The sequence below is a fragment of the Taudactylus pleione genome, unplaced genomic scaffold, assembly GCF_031769625.1.
Source record: "Taudactylus pleione unplaced genomic scaffold, aTauple2 ptg000804l, whole genome shotgun sequence".
NCBI lineage: Eukaryota > Metazoa > Chordata > Amphibia > Anura > Myobatrachidae > Taudactylus > Taudactylus pleione.
Genome location: NW_028285206.1, coordinates 66,465 through 80,606, shown reverse-complemented (window position 1 = coordinate 80,606; position 14,142 = coordinate 66,465). Strand labels below are relative to the sequence as shown.

General features: G+C 50.0%; 1 protein-coding gene across 1 annotated transcript in view; it reads right to left on the bottom strand.

The window, feature by feature from the left end:
- Positions 1–4,145, bottom strand: part of LOC148474863 (uncharacterized) — a 29,126-nt gene extending 24,981 nt beyond the window's left edge. Inside the window, exon 1 of the mRNA XM_088458064.1 lies at positions 4,090–4,145. The gene's annotated coding sequence lies outside the window, so the exon portion shown is untranslated. The remainder of the gene's footprint in view (positions 1–4,089) is intronic.
- Between the last annotated feature and the right edge of the window lie 9,997 nt (positions 4,146–14,142).

Genomic DNA, 14,142 nt, shown 5'->3' with positions numbered 1-14,142 from the left:
TCATATATCACTGTACAGTCCCCTCCCCCCTATATAATAATAATAGCACATATCAGTGTGTGCCGGGAGCTGTTTTATTCCCCCTCATATATCACTGTACAGTCCCCTCTCCCCTTATATAATAATAATACCACATATCAGTGTGTGCTGGGAGCTGTGTTATTCCCCCTCATATATCACTGTACGGTCCCCTCTCCCCTATATAATAATAATATCACATATCAGTGTGTGCTGGGAGCTGTGTTATTCCCCTCATATATCACTGTACGGTCCCCTCTCAACTATATAATAATAATAGCACATATCAGTGTGTGCTGGGTGCTGTGTTATTCCCCCTCATATATCACTGTACGGTCCCCTCTCCCCTATATAATAATAATAGCACATATCAGTGTGTGCTGGGAGCTGTGTTATTCCCCCTCATATATCACTGTACTGTCCCCTCTCTCCTATATAATAATAATACCACATATCAGTGTGTGCTGGGAGCTGTGTTATTCCCCCTCATATATCACTGTACAGTCCCCTCCCCCCTATATAATAATAATAGCACATATCAGTGTGTGCCGGGAGCTGTTTTATTCCCCCTCATATATCACTGTACAGTCCCCTCTCCCCCTATATAATAATAATACCACATATCAGTGTGTGCTGGGAGCTGTGTTATTCCCCCTCATATATCACTGTACAGTCCCCTCTCCCCTATATAATAATAATATCACATATCAGTGTGTGCTGGGAGCTGTGTTATTCCCCTCATATATCACTGTACGGTCCCCTCTCCCCCTATATAATAATAATACCACATATCAGTGTGTGCTGGGAGCTGTGTTATTCCCCCTCATATATCATTGTACGGTCCCCTCTCCCCTATATAATAATACCACATATCAGTATGTGCTGGGAGCTGTGTTATTCCCCCTCATATATCACTGTACAGTCCCCTCCCCCCTATATAATAATAATACCACATATCAGTGTGTGCTGGGAGCTATGTTATTCCCCCTCATATATCACTGTAAAGTCCCCTCTCCCCTATATAATAATACCACATATCAGTGTGTGCTGGGAGCTGTGTTATTCCCCCTCATATATCACTGTACAGTCCCCTCTCCCCTATATAATAATAATACCACATATCAGTGTGTGCTGGGAGCTGTGTTATTCCCCCTCATATATCACTGTACAGTCCCCTCTCCCTTATATAATAATAATACCACATATCAGTGTGTGCTGGGAGCTGTGTTATTCCCCTCATATATCACTGTACAGACCCCTCTCCCCTATATAATAATATCACATATCAGTGTGTGCTGGGAGCTGTGTTATTCCCCCTCATATATCACTGTACAGTCCCCTCTCCCTTATATAATAATAATACCACATATCAGTGTGTGCTGGGAGCTGTGTTATTCCCCTCATATATCACTGTACAGACCCCTCTCCCCTATATAATAATATCACATATCAGTGTGTGCTGGGAGCTGTGTTATTCCCCTCATATATCACTGTACAGTCCCCTCTCCCCTATATAATAATAATATCACATATCAGTGTGTGCTGGGAGCTGTGTTATATCCCCTCATATATCACTGTACGGTCCCCTCTCCCCTATATAATAATTATACCACATATCAGTGTGTGCTGGGAGCTGTGTTATTCCCCTCATATATCACTGTACAGTCCCCTCCCCCCTATATAATAATAATACCACATATCAGTGTGTGCTGGGAGCTGTGTTATTCCCCCTCATATATCACTGTACAGTCCCCTCTTCCCTATATATAATAATAATACCACATATCAGTGTGTGCTGGGAGCTGTGTTATTCCCCCTCATATATCACTGTACAGTCCCCTCTCCCCCTATATAATAATAATATCACATATCTGTGTGTGCTGGGAGCTGTGTTATTCCCCTCATATATCACTGTACAGTCCCCTCTCCCCCTATATAATAATAATATCACATATCTGTGTGTGCTGGGAGCTGTGTTATTCCCCTCATATATCACTGTACAGTCCCCTCCCCCCTATATAATAATAATACCACATATCAGTGTGTGCTGGGAGCTGTGTTATTCCCCCTCATATATCACTGTACAGTCCCCTCTTCCCTATATATAATAATAATACCACATATCAGTGTGTGCTGGGAGCTGTGTTATTCCCCCTCATATATCACTGTACAGTCCCCTCTCCCCCTATATAATAATAATATCACATATCTGTGTGTGCTGGGAGCTGTGTTATTCCCCTCATATATCACTGTACAGTCCCCTCTCCCCCTATATAATAATAATATCACATATCTGTGTGTGCTGGGAGCTGTGTTATTCCCCTCATATATCACTGTACGGTCCCCTCCCCCCTATATAATAATAATACCACATATCAGTGTGTGCTGGGAGCTGTGTTATTCCCCCTCATATATCACTGTACAGTCCCCTCTCCCCCTATATAATAATAATATCACATATCAGTGTGTGCTGGGAGCTGTGTTATTCCCCCTCATATATCACTGTACAGTCCCCTCTTCCCTATATATAATAATAATACCACATATCAGTGTGTGCTGGGAGCTGTGTTATTCCCCCTCATATATCACTGTACAGTCCCCTCTCCCCCTATATAATAATAATATCACATATCTGTGTGTGCTGGGAGCTGTGTTATTCCCCTCATATATCACTGTACAGTCCCCTCTCCCCCTATATAATAATAATATCACATATCTGTGTGTGCTGGGAGCTGTGTTATTCCCCTCATATATCACTGTACAGTCCCCTCCCCCCTATATAATAATAATACCACATATCAGTGTGTGCTGGGAGCTGTGTTATTCCCCCTCATATATCACTGTACAGTCCCCTCTTCCCTATATATAATAATAATACCACATATCTGTGTGTGCTGGGAGCTGTGTTATTCCCCTCATATATCACTGTACAGTCCCCTCTCCCCCTATATAATAATAATATCACATATCTGTGTGTGCTGGGAGCTGTGTTATTCCCCTCATATATCACTGTACGGTCCCCTCCCCCCTATATAATAATAATACCACATATCAGTGTGTGCTGGGAGCTGTGTTATTCCCCCTCATATATCACTGTACAGTCCCCTCTCCCCCTATATAATAATAATATCACATATCAGTGTGTGCTGGGAGCTGTGTTATTCCCCCTCATATATCACTGTACAGTCCCCTCTCCCCCTATATAATAATAATATCACATATCTGTGTGTGCTGGGAGCTGTGTTATTCCCCTCATATATCACTGTACAGTCCCCTCTCCCCCTATATAATAATAATATCACATATCAGTGTGTGCTGGGAGCTGTTATTCCCCCTCATATATCACTGTACAGTCCCCTCCCCCCTATATAATAATAATACCACATATCTGTGTGTGCTGGGAGCTGTGTTATTCCCCCTCATATATCACTGTACAGTCCCCTCTCCCCCTATATAATAATAATATCACATATCTGTGTGTGCTGGGAGCTGTGTTATTCCCCTCATATATCACTGTACGGTCCCCTCCCCCCTATATAATAATAATACCACATATCAGTGTGTGCTGGGAGCTGTGTTATTCCCCCTCATATATCACTGTACAGTCCCCTCTCCCCCTATATAATAATAATATCACATATCAGTGTGTGCTGGGAGCTGTGTTATTCCCCCTCATATATCACTGTACAGTCCCCTCTCCCCCTATATAATAATAATATCACATATCTGTGTGTGCTGGGAGCTGTGTTATTCCCCTCATATATCACTGTACAGTCCCCTCTCCCCCTATATAATAATAATATCACATATCAGTGTGTGCTGGGAGCTGTTATTCCCCCTCATATATCACTGTACAGTCCCCTCCCCCCTATATAATAATACCACATATCTGTGTGTGCTGGGAGCTGTGTTATTCCCCTCATATATCACTGTACAGTCCCCTCCCCCCTATATAATAATAATATCACATATCTGTGTGTGCTGGGAGCTGTGTTATTCCCCCTCATATATCACTGTACGGTCCCCTCTGCCCTTTAGAATAACAATAATAACATGATATATAAACATTACCTCCTCCTAACAATGCATAAAATGGCGCCCGGGGAGTCTGGGAGTAGATGACCGGATGATAGAGGACGGCTTGTCTACGCTGTGTGCCTGGCGTTTGTAAATCTACAAGAAAATGGCCGACGCAGTGCTGTAATGAAAACACTATGTATAAAGAAATACTATTTGTACTACAGCAAAATGGCCGCCGCTCTCTCTACGTTGTACTTGTACTAGCTGTGCCTCTCCTCACACTGAGGACATATATTGATAATATTATTTAAATATGTCTTTCCTCTACTCTGACAACAGATGATCTTGATCATGTGACCCTTGTACATAATATTATACAGTGTATTAGTTTAGAATAGATAGATAGATAGATAGATAGATAGATAGATAGATAGATAGATAGATAGATAGATAGATAGATAGATTAGATAGATAGATATGAGATAGATAGATAAATAAATATGAGATAGATATTAGATATAAGATAGATAGATAGATAGAGAGATGATAGATAGATATGAGATAGAAGATAGATATGAGATAGATAGATAAATAGATTAGATATGAGATAGATAAATAGATATGAGATAGATAATATGAGGTATGGTAAGAACTTACCTTTGTTATCTCTATTTCTACGAAGTCCATAGGGTTCCACAGGATACCTTGGGGTATAGGCGATGGCGGCAGACATCCAGGCACCACAGATTTAAAGTTTTCATCCTCCCAGGATGCACTGGGTCCCTCTCCTATACCCCGCCTCCGAGCCTCAGGCACTCAATTTCGTCACAAGCCATAGGCCGGAGGAGGATAAAAAGAGAGAGAAGAAAGTCTGGAACACACAAGAATCACAGTCTCACCAGAGGGAGACGGAAAAACTGGTGACCAGAACCACAGCCCATCTGCAGTACAGGTGCGACAGGGCGGGAGTCCTGTGGGACCCTATGGACTTCGTAGAAATAGAGATAACAAAGGTAAGTTCTTACCATATCTCATATTTTCTACATCAGGGTCCATAGGGTATCCACAGGATACCTTGGGGATGTCCCAAAGCAGTATCCTTCAAGGGTGGGGACGCTCCTGTGCTGAGAGGATAATCCGTCGCCCGAATGAAGCATCCTGAGAGGCATAGGTATGAAAAGCATAATACCGTACGAAAGTATGGACAGATGACCACGTGGCCGCCTTGCAAAGCTGAACAGCTGAGGCGCCACGTCGAGCTGCCCACGAAGGACCCACAGACCTAGTGGAATGAACCTTAGCAGAAGATGGAACAGGAAGGCCCTCGTGAGCCTAAGCTTCAGAGATAGCCAGTCGAATCCATCCTGCCAATGTTTGTTTAGTGGCAGGCCAACCTCTTTTATGGAAGCCATAAAGGACAAACAAAGAGTCTGACTTCCTATAGGCAGAAGTGCGGTCCACATAGATTTTCAAGGCCCACACCACATCCAAGGTGACCTCGCCAACCGAAAGGTCCAGTGAATTAAACGATGGTACAATAATTTCCTCGTTGAAATGGAAACTAGATACCACCTTCGGAAGAAACCTAGGACGAGTGCGCAGCACAGCCCTGTTTCTATGAAAAATCAGAAATGGAGGTCTACATGAGAGAGCTCCCAATTCTGAAACCCTTCTGGCCGAAGCAATAGCCAGAAGGAATACAGTCTTAATGGTTAGCCATTTCAAATCCACTGAGCCCAGTGGTTCAAATGGCGGCCCTTGAAGAGCCTTCAAGACCACAGCCAGATCCCATGGTGCCACAGGTGGAACAAAGGGAGACTGAATATGAAGCACCCCTTGCATAAAGGTGCGGACATCAGGAAGCATAGCAATCCTATGATGAAACCACACCGAAAGTGCAGATACCTGTACCTTCAGGGAAGCTAGGCGAAGACCCTGGTCTAAACCCAAAATATAATAGTTGCACCCCCTGGCGCCCAGATACCTATAGAGCAGCAAAAAATCAAATCAAAAATGGTTCTACCCCTAGAACCGTAATAACATAGGGACTAAATAAAACTTGAAAGATCAATTGCGCTTGTATCTTTTTAAGATATTATGAGTACTTCCCTTTGTAGTATCCAATTCTTCCTTATGTTGTTAAATCTTCTCTTGCTCAATATTCATACCATGAAAAAACAAGAAAATTATACCACCATCATGGTGTAGTATTTTCTTAAAAATTTGTAACATTTATTTTCATATTTTAAAACAAGTGCACACACCATCCAATGTGTAATAAACGTATCCAACAATTAAAACAAGATGGGAAATTACCAGAAAACCCTATATATAGGGCATGTAGATGTTAATGATGGAGGTATTCCGGATTACCTCTAACTGCATCTATATTAGGATCCTCTGGAATCACCCACTACTCCAGTAGTTCTGTCACACTAGCAACGCGTTTCGGGAGCACCTTCTCCCTTCCTCAAGGCAGTGGTTCAAATGGCGGCCCTTGAAGAGCCTTCAAGACCACAGCCAGATCCCATGGTGCCACAGGTGGAACAAAGGGAGACTGAATATGAAGCACCCCTTGCATAAAGGTGCGGACATCAGGAAGCATAGCAATCCTATGATGAAACCACACCGAAAGTGCAGATACCTGTACCTTCAGGGAAGCTAGGCGAAGACCCTGGTCTAAACCCACCTGTAGGAAGGCCAGAACCCTGGACAATCTGAACACCTGAGGAGCATAACCTCTAGTGCGACACCACTGGAAGAAAGCCCGCCACACTCCATGATAGATGTTGGCAGATGAAGGTTTCCGAGCTCTCAGCATGGTGTTGACCACCGAGCTGGAGAAACCTCTGGACCTCAAGAGGGCAGTCTCAATAGCCACGCCGTCAAAGACAGCCGACTCAGGTCCGGATAAAGACAAGGACCCTGAGATAGCAGGTCCTGACGTTGAGGCAACAACAGCAGAGTGTCCACTGAGAGACTCTGAAGATCCGTGTACCAGTGCCGCCTGGGCCACGCTGGTGCCATCAGCAGTAGCATTCCGCCTTCTTGCTTGAATATGCGCATCAGTCGAGGAAGAAGGGAGAACGGAGGGAAAAGGTACGCATACTGGAAGGTCCACTTGACCACCAGGGCGTCCACTAGACAAGCCTTTGCGTCTCTTGTTCTTGACCCGAACAAAGGCAGTTTGTTGTTGTGTCGTGAGGCCATGAGATCTTTATCTGGAAGGCCCCACCTGTTCACCAGTAACTGAAACACCTCCTTGGGAAGAGACCACTCTACTGGATGCACGTCTTGACGGCTGAGAAAGTCTGCTTCCCAGTTGAGGACTCCTGGTATGAACACTGCTGATATTGCGGTGAGATGCTTTTCCGCCCATACTAGAATGCGGGACACCTCTGTCAGAGCCGCCTGACTGCGAGTCCCTCCTTGGCGGTTTATGTATGCCACCATGGTGGCGTTGTCTGACTGTACCTGCACAGGTTTTCCCTGCAGGACCTGTCTTGCATGCTGGAGAGCCTTGAATACTGCCCGCAGTTCCAATATGCTTATTGGAAGAGCAGCTTCTACCGATGTCCACCTTCCCTGAAAGAAGTGTGGACCCGACACCGCTCCCCAGCCTCTGAGACTGGCATCCGTCGTCAGAAGGACCCAGTCTGCGATCCAAAAGGGGCGCCCCTTGTTCAGGTGAACCGTCTGTAGCCACCAGGCCAGAGATAACCGCACCTCCGGGGAAAGCAGCATAGTCTGTGTCTTTATCCTTTGGGGCGACCCATTCCATCTGGAGAGGATCAGCTTCTGCAGAGGCCTCGAGTGAAGCTGGGCAAACTCCACCATGTCGAACATGGATACTATGGATCCCAGTAACCTCATTGCCGAGTGAATGAACACCCGGCGACTCTGCAGGCAAAGACGGACCTTTGCCTGAAACGCAGAGATCTTTTCTCCCGTCACAAAGATCCTCTGATGCTGAGAATCCAACAGAGCTCCTAGATGGAGCATCCTCTGTGATGGTTCCAGGGAGGACTTCTTCCAATTTACCAGCCAGCCGTGAGACTGCAATACAGAGACTGTTAGTTGCAGATGGCGCTGAAGTTTCTCTGGGGACTCCGCCAGTAACAGGAGATCGTCCAGATAAGGTAACAGGCGGACTCCCTGCAACCGCAGGAGGGCTGCCATGACGGCTATAACTTTGGTGAACACCCGAGGTGCTGTAGCCAGACCGAAGGGCAGAGCCTGAAACTGGAAGTGGTCCTTGACCACTGCAAATCTGAGGAAGCACTGGTGCGCTGATACAATAGGGATATGCAGGTAAGCATCCTGAACATCCAGCGACACCATGAAATCCCCAGGTTCCATTGCTAAAATAATGGAACGCAGGGTCTCCAACCTGAACCGAGGAACCCTCAGAAATCTGTTGAGGGATTTCAGGTTGAGCATTGGCCGGTAGGACCCATTGGGTTTCTGCACCAGAAAAAATATTGGAGTAATACCCCAATCCCTTCTGAGACAAAGGAACTGGCACTATAACTCCATTCTGGAGCATTGATTGTATAACCTTCTTGAGTTCCCGGGCCTTGTCCTGATTGGACGCAAGGCCTGTAGTGAAAAACCGTCTGGAGGCCCCCTGCGGAAGGAGAGAGCGTACCCCTGAGAGACCACTTCTCTGACCCACGTGTCTGAAGTGGTCAGACACCATCTTTGGGTGAATTTCAGAAGTCGGCCTCCCACTTTGGGGTCCCCCAAAGAGAGGCCCGTCCCGTCAGGCCGAAGGTTTGTCAACGGACTTGGGAGTGGAACGTCTGGTACTCCAGGCCTACTTCCTGGGCTTCGCAGGTTTCTTGGTGGCAGTCCTCCTAGGAAAGGACTGTACCCTGGGTCTGTTCTGTGTTCTGTAGGGGCAAAAGGACGAAGAACCCGCTCCTGATGGGACAGTAGTGGATGGCAGACACGCAGCCTTAGCTGCTGCCAAAGTAGCCATAATTTTGTCCAGATCAGGGCCAAACAGCACTTCTCCATTGAAGGGTAACCCCATCCAAACCCTTTTTTGGAATCAGCATCTGCCTTCCAAGAACGCAACCACAGGCTACGACGAGCCGCCACCGCTGCCGAGGAGATCTTAGACACCATGAGGCCTATATCTAAAGCTGCCTCATTAATGTAGGTAGCTGAGTCCCTTAAATTACCCACCAACTCCACCTGTTCAGGTGACGAGTCTCGGTCCAGGGATGCCTCCAGGGTATCAGATCAGTGCTCCATAGCTCTTGCCACCCAGCACACGGCCATAGCCGGTCTGGACACACCTCCTGCAAGGGAATAGATAGATTTCAAACATATTTCTACCCTGCAATCCGTGGGATCCTTTAAGGAGAACATAGAGGGCATTGGCAACGTAGCACTCTTTACTAGACGTGTAACGTGTGAATCCACTTGTGGCGGTTTATCCCATTTTGAAAAATAATTATCTGCAAAAGGGTATGCCACCGTAAACCGTCTAGGGGGCTGGTAACGCTTACCCGGCGTTTTCCACGCCTCCTCAAATGATCCACTAGCTGATCAGATAGGGGAAACACCGTAGCATCACTTTTAATATCCTTGAAAAAGGCATATTTAGATTTAGCTACAGGAGGAGCGTCATCCTCAATAACCAAGGCCGTGCGCACCGCACGTATGAGCCATTATCTGTTGTTACAACATCCTGATCTTGATGAGGTTGCAGCTGACGCTTCTGCGCCCGCACAGACGACTCGCCCTGTAACACCTCTGACAGCTGTTGTACTGAGGTAGACAGTGAATTAGCCCACGCAGGTTCATGGATGACCTGAGGGGGGCAACAACGGGAAACTCTGAGGTACGATAAACTGTTTAGGAAACCCCTGCATAGGGGATGAAACCATATTAGACTCTGTCGACTGCTGTGCACAGGTGCAGTGACAGAAATCGGCCGTGCCAACCGCAGGCACGCCTTACATAATCCATCAGAGTTACCATCACCCTCTGCCAATGGTACCTTGCATACAGTACACTAAGGCGGAATGGGGAAATCGTGCTCACTGTCAGACATACTGAGTGTGTGACCCGGAGCTGTATGTGACCACCGCACTTCACAACAAGTTGTATAGTGAGGTATAAATCCCCCTTGCAACACCGCACCGCAAGGGCTTGTTAGCAGAGAAGAAAGGGATAGGGAAAATAGCTGACAGTATGTGACAGTAACAGACAGCAGCGCTAGCCCAAAGTCACATACAATGCAGAAAACCCTCCAGTATCTCTGCTTCATCAACTAACCAGACCTCAGCCTGGCAGGAACCAGCGCTGCATACACTGACCTTGCACAGGAGGAGAGGTATGCGGGGGGACCCAGACCACGATGCCCGCGTTATCAGCGTCCAGCAGCGCTGCATACACTGACCTTGCACCGGAGGAGAGGTATGCAGGGGAACCAGACCACGATGCCCGCGGTAACAGCTTCCAGCAGCGCTGCATACACTGACCTAGCACCGAGGAGAGGTATGCAGGGGACCCAGACCACGATGCCCACGTTATCAGCTTCCAGCAGCGCTGCATACACTGACCTTGCACCGGAGGAGGGGTATGCAGGGGACCCAGACCACGAAGACCGCATTATCAGCTTCCAGCAGCGCTGCATACACTGACCTTGCACCGGAGGAGGGGTATGCAGGGGACCCAGACCACGATGCCCGCGTTATCAGCTTCCAGCAGCGCTGCATACACTGACCTTGCACCGGAGGAGAGGTATGCAGGGGACCCAGACCACGATGCCCGCGTTATCAGCTTCCAGCAGCGCTGCATACACTGACCTTGCACCGGAGGAGGGGTATGCAGGGGACCCAGACCACGATGCCCACGTTATCAGCTTCCAGCAGCGCTGCATACACTGACCTTGCACCGGAGGAGAGGTATGTAGGGGGACCCAGACCACGATGCCCGCGTTATCAGCTTCCAGCAGCGCTGCATACACTGACCTTGCACCGGAGGAGAGGTATGCAGGGGACCCAGACCACGATGCCCGCGTTATCAGCTTCCAGCAGCGCTGCATACACTGACCTTGCACCGGAGGAGAGGTATGCAGGGGGACCCAGACCACGATGCCCGCGTTATCAGCTTCCAGCAGCGCTGCATACACTGACCTTGCACCGGAGGAGAGGTATGCAGGGGGACCCAGACCACGATGCCCGCGTTATCAGCTTCCAGCAGCGCTGCATACACTGACCTTGCACCGGAGGAGAGGTATGCAGGGGACCCAGACCACGATGCCCGCGGTAACAGCTTCCAGCAGCGCTGCATACACTGACCTTGCACCGGAGGAGAGGTATGCAGGGGACCCAGACCACAATGCCCGCGGTAACAGCTTCCAGCAGCGCTTCATACACTGACCTAGCACCGGAGGAGAGGTATGCAGGGGGACCCAGACCACGATGCCCACGTTATCAGCTTCCAGCAGCGCTGCATACACTGACCTAGCACCGGAGGAGAGGTATGCAGGGGACCCAGACCACGATGCCCGCGTTATCAGCTTCCAGCAGCGCTGCATACACTGACCTTGCACCGGAGGAGAGGTATGCAGGGGACCCAGACCATGATGCCCACGTTATCAGCTTCCAGCAGCGCTGCATACACTGACCTTGCACCGGAGGAGAGGTATGCAGGGGACCCAGACCACGATGCCCGCGGTAACAGCTTCCAGCAGCGCTGCATACACTGACCTAGCACCGGAGGAGGGGTATGCAGGGGGACCCAGACCACGATGCCCGCGGTAACAGCTTCCAGCAGCGCTGCATACACTGACCTTGCACCGGAGGAGAGGTATGCGGGGGACCCAGACCACGATGCCCACGTTATCAGCTTCCAGCAGAGCTGCATACACTGACCATGCACCGGAGGAGAGGTATGCAGGGGACCCAGACCACGATGCCCGCGGTAACAGCTTCCAGCAGCACTGCATACACTGACCTTACACCGGAGGAGAGGTATGCAGGGGGACCCAGACCACGATGCCCGCGGTAACAGCTTCCAGCAGCGCTGCATACACTGACCTTGCATCGGAGGAGAGGTATGCAGGGGGACCCAGACCACGATGCCCACGTTATCAGCTTCCAGCAGCGCTGCATACACTGACCTAGCACCGGAGGAGAGTTATGCAGGGGGACCCAGACCACGATGCCCGCTTTATCAGCTTCCAGCAGCGCTGCATACACTGACCTTGCACCGGAGGAGAGGTATGCAGGGGGACCCAGACCACGATGCCCACGTTATCAGCTTCCAGCAGCGCTGCATACACTGACCTTGCACCGGAGGAGAGGTATGCAGGGGACCCAGACCACGATGCCCGCGTTATCAGCTTCCAGCAGCGCTGCATACACTGACCTAGCACCGGAGGAGGGGTATGCAGGGGACCCAGACCACGATGCCCGTGTTATCAGCTTCCAGCAGCGCTGCATAGACTGACCTTGCACCGGAGGAGAGGTATGCAGGGGACCCAGACCACGATGCCCGCATTATCAGCTTCCAGCAGCGCTGCATACACTGACCTTGCACCGGAGGAGAGGTATGCAGGGGACCCAGACCACGATGCCCGCGTTATCAGCTTCCAGCAGCGCTGCATACACTGACCTTGCACCGGAGGAGGGGTATGCAGGGGACCCAGACCACGATGCCCACGTTATCAGCTTCCAGCAGCGCTGCATACACTGACCTTGCACCGGAGGAGAGGTATGTAGGGGGACCCAGACCACGATGCCCGCGTTATCAGCTTCCAGCAGCGCTGCATACACTGACCTTGCACCGGAGGAGAGGTATGCAGGGGACCCAGACCACGATGCCCGCGTTATCAGCTTCCAGCAGCGCTGCATACACTGACCTTGCACCGGAGGAGAGGTATGCAGGGGGACCCAGACCACGATGCCCGCGTTATCAGCTTCCAGCAGCGCTGCATACACTGACCTTGCACCGGAGGAGAGGTATGCAGGGGGACCCAGACCACGATGCCCGCGGTAACAGCTTCCAGCAGCGCTGCATACACTGACCTTGCACCGGAGGAGAGGTATGCAGGGGACCCAGACCACGATGCCCGCGGTAACAGCTTCCAGCAGCGCTGCATACACTGACCTTGCACCGGAGGAGAGGTATGCAGGGGACCCAGACCACAATGCCCGCGGTAACAGCTTCCAGCAGCGCTTCATACACTGACCTAGCACCGGAGGAGAGGTATGCAGGGGGACCCAGACCACGATGCCCACGTTATCAGCTTCCAGCAGCGCTGCATACACTGACCTAGCACCGGAGGAGAGGTATGCAGGGGGACCCAGACCACGATGCCCGCGGTAACAGCTTCCAGCAGCGCTGCATACACTGACCTTGCATCGGAGGAGAGGTATGCAGGGGGACGCAGACCACGATGCCCACGTTATCAGCTTCCAGCAGCGCTGCATACACTGACCTAGCACCGGAGGAGAGTTATGCAGGGGGACCCAGACCACGATGCCCACGGTAACAGCTTCCAGCAGCGCTGCATACACTGACCTTGCACCGGAGGAGAGGTATGCAGGGGGACCCAGACCACGATGCCCACGTTATCAGCTTCCAGCAGCGCTGCATACACTGACCTTGCACCGGAGGAGAGGTATGCAGGGGACCCAGACCACGATGCCCGCGTTATCAGCTTCCAGCAGCGCTGCATACACTGACCTAGCACCGGAGGAGGGGTATGCAGGGGACCCAGACCACGATGCCCGTGTTATCAGCTTCCAGCAGCGCTGCATAGACTGACCTTGCACCGGAGGAGAGGTATGCAGGGGACCCAGACCACAATGCCCGCGTTATCAGCTTCCAGCAGCGCTGCATACACTGACCTTGCACCGGAGGAGGGGTATGCAGGGGGACCCAGACCACGATGCCCGCGTTATCAGCTTCCAGCAGCGCTGCATACACTAACCTAGCACCGGAGGAGAGGTATGCAGGGGGACCCCAGACCACGATGCCCGCGGTAACAGCTTCCAGCAGCGCTGCATACACTGACCTTGCACCGGAGGAGAGGTATGTAGGGAGACCCAGACCACGATCCCCGCGTTATCAGCTTCCAGC